General features: G+C 43.4%; 1 long non-coding RNA gene across 1 annotated transcript; it reads left to right on the top strand.

Annotated features, from left to right (window-relative positions):
• Window positions 1-1,463: 1,463 nt before the first annotated feature.
• LOC112245957 lies at window positions 1,464-4,552 on the top strand. Its single transcript, XR_002952837.2, has 3 exons — window positions 1,464-1,793; window positions 1,898-1,962; window positions 4,208-4,552. It is a non-coding gene; the product is annotated as an uncharacterized LOC112245957 (long non-coding RNA).
• Window positions 4,553-12,405: the final 7,853 nt, after the last annotated feature.

The raw sequence follows: 12,405 nt of genomic DNA on the forward strand, positions 1-12,405 counted from the left end.
AACAAAACTAAACACAGGTATAAACATGAAAATACTAAATACATACAACAACAAAATATATATATATATATATATATATATATATATTAATAATAATAAATAAATACAATTTGGGTGCAATTGTATTCACTCTGAAAAAATCTCATTAATGATTTAGGAAGATGTTATTCTTAGTGTTATTCATTCATAATGTCTTAACAAGATGATTAAATTCAATCAAAAATAATTGTAATATTGGTATGGAATTATGGAATTGTTGTTTGTGTATAAAGTTTTTGGCAACAAGAAATAAAAACATTCGCAATAATTTCAATGGTCTTGTTATCATTGCAATATTAACATACTATTATACTATATCCTTCATGTCAAAAACATGGGTAGTGTTCAAAATGGTAAATAAGTATTCTGCAAGGTTTTTCCCAAATTTCTAACACAAATGTACATTCATAGATCAAGTGAGTCAGATTTTCACCTTTTTCACAAAAAAACGCAGATATCATCAATAGCCACAAATTTGGACAACAGAATTATATGGATATATCTTATGTAGAATTTTAAAGTGCACTTCCTTCAATTTGTTAGGTATACAATATTTGTAAGGCATTAATTAACACAGTTTTTTTCCAAACAATGTTAGGAATAAGCAAGTTCCAGAAAAATGTTCCTCTAATTAAAGTTGGTACCGTGAATGGAAAATTTGTGTTATGTATTTATTACAACTAGATTTCTCAAGTAAGCCCACGCCTCCCAAACTGAGTTCTGGATAAGCTCTGTGAACATCACCAAAGCTGTAGTTAGACCACTGGGAATGGCTTTGATCACAGAAATAAACTCTCTTAAAGTTATTGGAAACTCATTCAATGTTAGAAATTGTTCATATTCAAGAATATTACCCCTGTTGTCAAAAATATCAAGAACAAAGTGAATATTCCTCTCATGCCAGCTGGGGTAGAACAATGACTGATTCCTTACAATTATGTCTGAATTATTCCACAAAAGAGCTTTATGTGGGCGACAATTGTACAGGAAACATATTTTCTGGACAATTAAAGCAACAAGCTTGGTGAAACCAAGCCAATTTAGCTGGTGATCTTTCAGGAATATAATTACAGTAAAAACTGAAGACCTCCCAACCTATTAAACACATTGTTTGGAATGAAATACAAATTGATTCTGTATTGGACCAAACATCTTTTCAACCAATTGATCTTGAAAGTGTTATTTATGTCAATAAAATCCAACAGCTTCAGAACTCCTTCAGCGCTTTTATTTGAGAGGACTGACTTCTTTAGTTTGTGAGACTTATTTTTCAAGATGAAGTCAAAGGCCTTGTTGATCTCTTTACAGGCAGAGATATTTACAAATAAAGATAACGAGGTGTACACAAAGCGAGACAGTTCCTCTGCCTTGGACAGATGCACTCTCCCAAGTATATAAAGATCCCTTTGTTTTTTACTGTCTAGTGAACCATGAGCAGCAGACCAATGCAGCAGTTGCTATGGCTACTCACACGCAGAGCGGGGGACAGACAGACGAGCAACTAACATAATACATTATTTCTGATTTCTGCGAATAAAAATGAGCACGGGAGGGGAGTGATTCTTATCGGGACAGGACTGGAATGTTATAGAACTGTTTCAGGATCAGGACAATACGGGGAAAAACTGACAGGACAAGACAAGACATGAATTGATTTTAACTCCCGTGTCAACTTCTAGCAGCGATGGAGGGAGAGGGCGAGAGAGAAGAAAATGGGAGGGGAGGGGAGAGAGAAGGAAAGAGAGAGAGGGAAGGTAATATTATGTTATTACTGTGTTACTGTGCTATGATGTATTATTATTGTGTGGTGGGGATAGACAACCCACCCCTGTCTCTGACTTTAATCTTTTGGAAACAGGTTCCGCTCAGGTAAGCCCAACCATAAATGATCCGCGTTATCATCATACTGCAAGCCCGCAACAGGTAACCCTCATTGACTCTTGTTTAAATCTACATCTTCGTTCAAAGCGTAGGCCCAATGGTACAGTTTTAGCCTATTTTGTATCTGAACCAATTCAACCTATCCCTTTGGTATTTTCAAATAAGGTGTATTCAACGGAGCATAGTATGCTTGTATTACAGACTGAAATCCTGCAGCTGCGTCATTGATTCATGTCAATGCCAGAAGTTTGATCTCGAAAATCTTTAAAAAAAAATTTAAACTCTGACCTCTCAAATCAACATGGACATTCTGTTAATATCTGAAACTTGGCTAAATAAGACTGCTGGATACAATTCGTCAAATTCGTCATACTTCTTGAACTGTGTATCTGAGAATGGTGGGAATCCAGCTGCCTTCTGGAATGTAGTCAAATCTCTGTCCGTTCATTATCCCAGCAGGTTATGACAACCTCTGGTCTCATAACAGATAAGATGGACATTTGTGGTGCTTTTAATAACCACTTTGCCTCAGCGGGCCACCTATTTGATAAAATAGCTTCTTAAAACGTTGATTGCAGCAGAGGAAGTCCTTTATTCACCCCAAACCAGGTTGCAGGGAACAATACATTCCCAACACATTCCTCATTTTCATTCCAAGCATTTGATGTCTATGATGTACTAAGTGCCTTATTGAAGATCAATGTAAAACAATCCACTGGGTCTAACTCAATTGATCAATTTTTTGTTGCAGCTTTCTGCCCCACTAGTTGCAGAATCATTGATTGTCAAGTAAAACATGTTTGTTTTTTTACTTGACAACTGTTTCTGGGGTTATCCCTAAGATCTGTAAAACGTCAGCAGTCCTCCCCCTAAACAAATGCGAAGATCCTTCTGACTTTGACGACTACCGTCTAATATCCAAGCAATCTTACCTCGCCAAAGTTTCGAGTCCCTGGCGAACTCTCAGTTTAGAACTTTTTTTACTTCTCATTCTATTCTTAATGAGCACCAGTCTGGTTTAAGACCTGGACACAGCACTGTTTCAGCAGCTACACTTGTCTTAGATGATGTGTTATATTGTTTAGAGAATACAAATCATTGTGCTGCCTTATTTATTGACCTGTCGAAGGCATTTGATATGGTTGACCATTTCTTACTTCTTCAAAGGTTGTCTGAAATAGGCCTAGATCAGGCATCTTGCAATTGGTTCAATAACTACTGAACAGGCAGAACACAATGTGACGATATCAAATCAAGTTTCCTCGATATTACATAATGTGTGTCACAGGGGTAGATTTTAGGCACTGTTCTCTTCACTATTTATATAAATAATATTGGTCTATCTGTTAAAACCTGTAACATTCATCTCTGTGCGGATGATACAGTTATTTACTCATGTGCCCACTCAGTACAGCAGGCCATTTATGACTTTCAGCATAGTTTTGACTGAATTAAACAATTGCTTACTGATCTTAAACTAGTGCTAAATGCTAATAAAACCATGTTTATGTTGTTCTCTAGGTCTCGTAATATTGACCCTGATGACCTGCATATTTGCACATTGATCTCAAAATGAGCAAGTTTCCCATTATACAGTTGAAGTAAGAAGTTAACATACACTTAAGTTGGAGTCATTACAACTCATTTTTCAACCACTCCACAAATTTCTTATTAAAAACCCCTCTAGGGTATGTGGGACGCTAGCGTCCCACCTCGCCAACATCCAGTGAGATTGCAGAGCGCCAAATTCAAATACAGAAATACTCATTATAAAAATGTAAAAAAGATACAACTATTTTACATAGGTTTAAAGATTAACTTCTTGTGAATCCAACCACAGTGTCAGATTTTTAAAATGCTTTACGGTGAAAGCATACTTTACAATTATTTGAGAACATAGCCCAGCAGACAAATCATTACAAACAGTAACCAGCCAAGTAGAAGAGTTACACAAGTCAGAAATAGAGATAAAATTAATCACTTATCTTTGATGATCTTCATATGGTTGCACTCAGAAGACAATGCCAACTGTATATGTTTGTGTGCATGTCTGGCACTATTATATGTATGTGTGTGTGCTTGTATGTGTTTATTTGAATGAGAGTGTGTATATATGCAAGTGTACAAACACCTGCACTGCATCAGCCTCAAGGAAAACCGGCATTAGTTGTAAAAACACTGCCACTTAGTGTAATTCAAATGTACTTTTTATTATGTTAAAATATATATATATATATATTTACATTTTTACTTTTATCTTTTGACAATCATTCTCTCTCTCACACAGCAACTCTACTCCCACTTGTCTACAATTCCACATACCAACCCTCAGCTTCCCTCAGCACATCCCATCTATCTCTGCTGGCCACCCACTTCGGGATTCTACGCAACACATACCTTTCAACTATGCTGTGATGTTTAACGTACAATTTCAATCTATCTAATCTAACAGTATCCACAGATTGCGAGTTGAAGATAAATACTTTTACTAAGAGTATTGGTATATTTGTAATTGACTGACCCGGTCTCTCTAGATCTCATAACAGTACTTCTGGGTCAATTTTAGATCAATGCTATGCATTTTCAGTGATTCCTGAACCTGAGACCAGAAACAGGCTACCTGAGGGCAATACCAAAATAAATGGTCTGTTGATTCTGTATTATCACAACAAAATCTGCAGAGCTTCGATGATTTTATGCCCCAAATATTCAACATTTTGTTGGTGGCAAGAATTCTACGTAATACTTTTAACCGAAAAGCACAAAGTCTTGAATCTTGCGTTGTTTTATATATCAACTCATACACCCTGTACCATGGAATCAGTACATCAAACATCTCTTCACAACTATTTTGCAATCTGTATGGCAAATGAAACTGGTATACTTTCCTATTTATGCTATTTTTATTCCTCCACCAGTTTTGATCCTTTATATTGGGCAGACAGACCAGTTCCCTACCTCCCCCTACCTACCTGTAATATTTGTTCTATCTTTTCAGGGAGATTACATTTAAATTATAGCCAGCTCTGCAATGCTTGTTTGAAAAAAAGTATCATTTTAAATTAATCGAAAATGAGACATGGCAATCTGCACAAAGGCAAAAGGCCATTTTTAAACAATGGATGAGCTTTTCTTAGTAATCTACTTGAGAACCATTTAGGGTTCAAATAAAACTGTTGAATGAGTGAAGCTTTTAGAGAGAGGTTTAGTGCTTTTATATTTAATTATCTCAACCCACCCTATTCATTAAATCAATATGTCACGACTTCCGCCGAAGTTGGCTCTCCTGCCTGTTTGGGCGGTGCTCGGCGGTCGTCGTCACCGTCCTACTAGCCACTACCGATCCCTTTTTCGTTTGTCTGTTGGTTTTGTCTTATTAGTTTCACCTGTGTGTATTTTAGTTTAATTAACATCCTTATATGTAGTAGGTTGTCCCGCCCTTGTTTTGTGCGGGATTGTTTTTGTATTCATGTCATTTGGTGTAGTACTTGTGTTTTATTGTCCGGTCTATTTTGATCCTGTGTTGGATTATTCACCCTGTGTGTTGGGTTGACCGTGTTTTTTGTGCGCCGGAGAATAAACTGTCGAATCACTGAAACCTGCTCTCTGCGCCTGATTCCACCCACCTTGATAAAACGTGACAGAATCCCGCACCCTCCATGGAATCAGCAGGAGCAGCCGCTTCTCCTCTCCCATCGATGGAAGAGAGGGTCCTCCATCACACCAGCATGCTTCACCGGATTGGTTCTGCCATGGACCAAATGATGGAGAGGATGGATCGATGGGGGAGGAGTGGCCTAGCACGCCATTCTCCAGCACCTCCTGTTCCTGCGACCACATCTGGCTCCGGGGCTCTTCGGTTGACACTCCCACGGGAGTATGACGGAACGGAGGCTGGGTGCCAGGGTTTCCTCCTTCAACTGGAACTATACCTGGCTACCGTGCGTCCTGCTCCCTCCGGAGAGGAGAGCGTGAGTGCCCTCGTCTCCTGCTTGACTGGGCGAGCCCTCGAGTGGGCCAACGCAGTGTGGAATGGTCCGGACTCGGCGAGGGATAATTACCCAGAGTTCACCCGCGATTCCGAGCTGTTTTTGACCATCCACCAGAGGGTCGGGCGGCGGGTGAACGGCTGTTCCACCTGCATCAGGAGACGAGGAGCGTACAGGACTTTGCTCTGGAGTTCAGGACCTTGGCCACAGGAGCAGGATGGAACGACAGGGCCTTGATCGATCATTTCAGATGCAGTCTCACCACACACCACATTCACACGGATGAACTCATTGACTTGGCTATCCGTCTCGACAACCTGCTGGCTGCCCGCGGGCGTTCGGATCAGGCCCTGTCGTTTCCACTTCCCAGCCCTCCTGCCCCTATCCCTATGGAATTAGGAGGGGCGGCTTCGAGGGGGAACAGAGGAGGAGTGTCCTCCTGCACCAGTTGTGGTCGACGAGGGCACACGTCCGACCGGTGCTGGAGGAACTCTTCTGGGAGTCGGGAGGGCAGGCGGAGCACTGCTCGATCACCCCAGGTGAGTAAGCACCAGACTCACTCAGAGCTTCCTGTCGGTCATGTGTATGTGTTGACTTCTTTCCCTGGGTTTTTTCCCTCTCTACAGCATAAGGCGCTAGTCGATTCAGGCGCAGCTGGGAATTTCATGGATCGTGGGCTTGCGATAAGGCTAGGGATTCCCCTGGTGTCGTTAGACCTACCTTTCCCCGTGCACTCCTTAGATTGCCGACCATTAGGGTCAGGAGTAATTAGGGAGGCTACGGTGCCGCTGGACATGGTAACGCAGGGGGATCATAAGGAGCAGATTAGTCTGTTCCTTATAGATTCACCTGCGTTTCCAGTGGTGTTGGGGGTTCCCTGGTTAGCTCAACACAACCCGGTGATTTCCTGGCGACAGGGGGCTCTTAAGGGGTGGTCAGAGGAGTGTTCAGGTAGGTGTATAGGAGTTGCCGTTGGTGCGACTACGGTGGAGAGTCCAGAGCAAGTTTCCACCGTGCGCATTCCCTCTGAATATGCCGATTTGGCTATCGCCTTCAGTAAGAAGAAGGCGACCCAATTACCACCTCATCGTCGAGAGGACTACGTGATAAACCTTCTGGAGAACGCTGCACTTCCTAGGAGTCACGTGTATCCATTGTCCCAGGAGGAGACGGTAGCGATGGAAACATATGTTGCTGAATTGCTGGGACAGGGGTACATTCGGCCCTCCGCATCACCCGTATAATCTGGTGCGTATCCGGGGAGGAGATGAGTGGAAAACCGCATTTAGTACTACATCTGGTCATTATGAGTACCGCGTCATGCCATACGGGTTGAAGAATGCTCCAGCCATCTTCCAATCCTTCGTAGATGAGATTCTCCGAGACCTGCTCGGGCAGGGAGTGGTAGTGTACATCGATGACATCTTGATCTATTCTGCCACACGCGCGGCGCATGTGTCTCTGGTGCGTAAGGTACTTGGGCAACTGCTGGAGCATGACCTGTATTGCAAGGCGGAGAAATGTGAGTTTTTCAAACAGTCCGTTTCCTTCCTGGGGTATCGTATTTCCACCTCCGGGGTGGTGATGGAGGATGACCGCGTTACAGCCGTGCATAATTGGCCGACTCCGACCACGGTGAAAGAGGTGCAGCGGTTTTTAGGGTTTGCCAATTACTACCGGAGGTTTATCTGGGGTTTTGGTCAGGTGGCTGCTCCCATCACCTCACTGCTGAAGGGAGGACCGGTGCGCTTGCGCTGGTCAGCAGAGGCGGGCAGAGCCTTCAGTCGTTTGAAGGAGCTGTTCACCAATGCGCCCGTGTTGGCGCATCCGGACCCCTCTTTAGCGTTCATAGTGGAGGTGGATGCGTCCGAGGCTGGGGTCGGAGCCGTGCTGTCCCAACGCTCGGGCGTGCCACCCAAGCTTCGCCCGTGTGCTTTCTTTTCGAGCAAGCTCAGCCCAGCGGAGCGAAACTATGATGTGGGGGACCGGGAGTTGTTAGCTGTAGTCAAGGCTCTGAAGGTGTGGAGGCATTGGCTTGAGGGGGCTAAACACCCTTTTCTCATCTGGACTGACCATCGTAATCTCGAGTATATCTGGGCAGCGAAGAGCCTAAATCCACGTCAGGCTAGATGGGCCATGTTTTTTACCAGGTTCCAGTTTACCCTCTCATACCGGCCAGGCTCCCAAAACACCAAAGCCGACGCGCTGTCCCGCCTCTATGATACCCAGGAGCGGTCCGTTGAGCCAACTCCCATCATTTCACCGTCATGTCTCGTGGCACCGGTGGTATGGGAGGTGGACGCGGAGATAGAGGAGGCCTCACGGTCAGAGCCGGCCCCCCCCTAACTGTCCAGTGGGGACTCAGTACGTGCCGAGGGGGGTCCGGGACAAGCTGATCCGGTGGGCTCATACTCTCCCCTCCTCGGGTCATCCTGGCATCGAGAGGACAGTGCGGAGTCTGAGAGGGAGATACTGGTGGCCCACGCTGGCTAAAGACGTGAGATTTTATGTCTCCTCCTGCTCAGTGTGTGCTCAGAGCAAGGCTCCTCAGCACACTGCCTAGAGGGAAGTTACAACCCCTCCCCGTTCCACAACGGCCGTGGACACACTTATCGGTGGACTTTCTTACCGACCTTCCCCCGTCCCAGGGAAGTACTACGATCCTGGTCATTGTGGATCGGTTTTCTAAGTCCTGTCGTCTCATCCCGTTGCCCGGTCTCCCTACGGCCCTGCAGACTGCGGAGGCCTTGTTTACCCATGTCTTCCGGCACTATGGGGTGCCTGAGGACATCGTTTCTGATCGGGGTCCCCAATTCACGTCCAGAATGTGGAGGGCGTTTATGGAGAGACTGGGGGTCTCGGTCAGCTTAACCTCAGGTTTTCACCCCGAGAGTAATGGGCAGGTGGAGCGCGTAAACCAGGATGTGGGCAGGTTTCTGCGGTCCTATTGCCGAGACCGGCCTGGTGAGTGGGCAAGGTATGTTCCCTGGGCTGAACTAGCTCAGAACTCCCTACGCCACTCCTCAACTAACTTGTCCCCTTTTGAGTGTGTGTTAGGTTACCAGCCGGTCCTGGCCCCATGGCATCAGAGCCAGACCGAGGCTCCTGCGGTGGAGGAATGGGTACAGCTCTCCAATGACACCTGGAAAGCCGTTCAGGACTCACTACGGTTAGCGGGTGAACGGCAGAAGAGGAGCGCTGACCAGCACCGCAGTGAGGCCCCCGTGTTTGCACCGGGGGACAGGGTCTGGCTCTCGACCTGAAACCTGCCCCTCCGCCTGACCTGTCGGAAGCTGGGGCCACAGTGTGTGGGGCCGTTCAAAGTCGTCCTGAGGAGAATAAACGAGATGTGTTACAGGTTACAACTTCCTAGGTATTACCGTATTAACCCCTCGTTTCATGTGTCTCTCCTCAGGTTGGTGGTGGCTGGTCCCCTGCAAGAAGGTGAGAGGCCTGAGGTCCCTCCGCCCCCTCTGGACATCGAGGGGTCCCCGGCGTACACAGTTCGGGGCATTCTGGATTCGAGACGCCGGGTGGGGGGCCTACAGTACCTCGTGGACTGGAAGGGGTACGGTCCGGAGGAGAGATGCTGGGTTCCGGTGGGGGACATTTTGGACCCTTCTCTCCTGAGAGATTTCCACCGCCTCCACCCGGATCGCCCAGCACCTCGTCCTCCGGGTCGTCCTCGAGGACGGTGGTGGCACACTGCGGGGGCCGCGCGTCAGGGGGGGGGGGGTACTGTCACGACTTCCGCCGAAGTTGGCTCTCCTGCCTGTTTGGGCGGTGCTCGGCGGTCGTTGTCACCGTCTTACTAGCCACTACCGATCCCTTTTTCGTTTGTCTGTTGGTTTTGTCTTATTTTAGTTTTTTTAGTTTAATTAACGTCCTTATATGTAGTAGGTTGTCCCGCCCTTGTTTTGTGCGGGATTGTTTTTGTATTCATGTCATTTGGTGTAGTACTTGTGTTTTATTCTCCGGTCTATTTTGATCCTGTGTTGGATTATTCACCCTGTGTGTTGGGTTGACCGTGTTTTTTGTGCGCCGGAGAATAAACTGTCGAATCACTGAAACCTGCTCTCTGCGCCTGATTCCACCCACCTTGATAAAACGTGACACAATAGGTATGTTTTATTTTGTCTGGTTTAGCATCCCAGATAAAGCAAAATATTTTTTGCTCATATGATTTGAAAAACGAATAATCAGGAGTAGGCAGCGCCATAAGTAAGTGAGTAAACTGAGATATGACTAAGGAGTTAATCAGGGCAATTTTTCCATAAATAGACAGGTATTTACCTCTCCATGGTTGCAGGATCTTGTCTATTTATACACGTTTTCTATTGAAATTCATTGCGGAGAGCTTATTTATATCTTTTGGGATATGAATACAGAGTATGTCTACTTCACCATCAGCCCATTTTATAGGTAAACTGCAGGGTAATGTAAAATTTTAATTTTTTAAGGATCCAATACAAAATATTGTACACTTATAAGTAGGTTTTAGTCCAGAGAGTCCAGAAAAGTCATCTAGATCTTTAATGAGACATTGCAGGGATCTAGCGTTCGGACTTAATATAAAACTTGAGTCATCGACATACATGGACACCTTTGTTTTTAAGCCTTGGATTTCTAATCCTCTAATGTTATTAATGGATCTGATTTTAATAGCTAGCATTTCGATGGCCATTACTAATAGATATGGTGACAGCGGACACACTTTAACTCTGCTTGACAATTCAAAACTCTCTGAGTTTTGACTATCTCTGAGTATTTTCCACCTGGGGTTGCTATACATTACAGAAATTGAAATTGAAAAAGTCCAGGCATTTATAAATAAAATCCAGTCTTAATTCATCAAATGCCTTTTCAAAATCCGCTATAAATACCATTCCTGGCTTCTTATGTTTCATGATGTTCTACTTTTCTAGTAGTTGTCGTATATTATCATCGATGTAAAAAACATCTCTCTGATCAGGATGAACAATACCTGGTAAAACCCTTTTAATTCTGAGTGCTACGCATTTTGCTAGTATTTTTGCTGACAACACTGACGTGTAAGGGGCCTCCAGTTTTTTAGATAGACTGGGTCTTTATATTTGCCATCTAGGTCTTTTTTAACAATAGAGAAATCAAACCTTCCTGCTGACTACCTGGCAGACAACCATTTCTATAGTAGTTAAAACAGTCTAACAATGGAGCTTTTAGTATATCAAAAAAGGCTTGATATACATCGACCGGTAAGCCATCAAGCCTTGGGGTTTTTCCAGACTGAAAGGATTTAATAGCCTCAAAAAGTTGTAATTGGGCCTTCGCACTGATCTTTCTGTACATTTGTTAATTTTCCATTTTTTATATTATTTGGAAAGAATTCCTTAGAGGATGAGACGGAAAAGAGAACATCTGCCTAAAATAATTAGCTTCCTCTTTTAAAATATCATTCGGAGAATCATAGATGACTCTGTCTTCAGTAACGAGTTTCTGCAAGTACTTTTTGTTAGCGTTGCTGTATTGGAGATTCAGGAAGAATTTTGTGCATTTTTCTCCATATTCCATCCAGTTCGCTTTATTTTTGTAGTAGATTACATTAGATCATTCTTGAATTAAGTTCCTCATGTTCTTTTTGTTTTTCCTCTAACTTCTTCTCTATCTCTGTAGTATCGTTTTTATTGCTCTCTACCTGTACTGTTAGTTCATGGATTCTCCTTGTTAGTCTTGTCTCCTTAGCCAGAAACGGCTTTTTTAAAATTATTGATGAATATTGAATTGAATGACCCCTGAAGGTACATTTAAAGGTATCCCAAACAATAAGGGGATTTGCAGAACCTATATTATACTGGAAAAATTCAGTTACAATTTTTTTTTTGTCTTAGTTAAAAATAGTTGTCCTCCAATAAACTTTGATTAAATTTCCAATATCCCTGTCCACGTGGAAAATCTATAATAATTATGTGAATTCCAATTAGATGATGATCCAATCGCATTCTGTCTCCTATTAAAACTTTTTAAACCTTTGATGCAAGAGAGAAAGAGACAAGAAAGTAGTCAAGACGACTAGCCCACTGTTATGTCTCCTCCATGTATATCTCACTCGGTCGGGTTTTTTTAGTCTCCAAATATCCACTATTTCTAATGTGTCAATAGTATTTGTGATTTCCTTAAGGGCACGGTGATGATAGTCTGTAGAGTGATTACCTTCACGGTCCATTGAGGTCCTTAACACTGTGTTGTAGTCTTTTACCATAATGATTAGATCATTTGTTGCCTGAAAGTTCAATTAATTGGTATAATTGTTTTTGAAGAAGTGTGGATCATCCTGATTTGGACCATATAGATTAATGAGCCAAATCTTTTTTTCGTCCACTTTCATATTCAAAAGGATCCACCTTCCTTGCTGATCATTCCTGACTATTTGCACATTCAGATCAAAATATTTGTTAATTAATATCATCACACCCTTTGAGATCCTTTGTCCAAGACAGAAAACTATTTCACCACCCCA

This window comes from Oncorhynchus tshawytscha, linkage group LG03 (genome assembly GCF_018296145.1).
Source record: "Oncorhynchus tshawytscha isolate Ot180627B linkage group LG03, Otsh_v2.0, whole genome shotgun sequence".
NCBI classification, from domain to species: domain Eukaryota; kingdom Metazoa; phylum Chordata; class Actinopteri; order Salmoniformes; family Salmonidae; genus Oncorhynchus; species Oncorhynchus tshawytscha.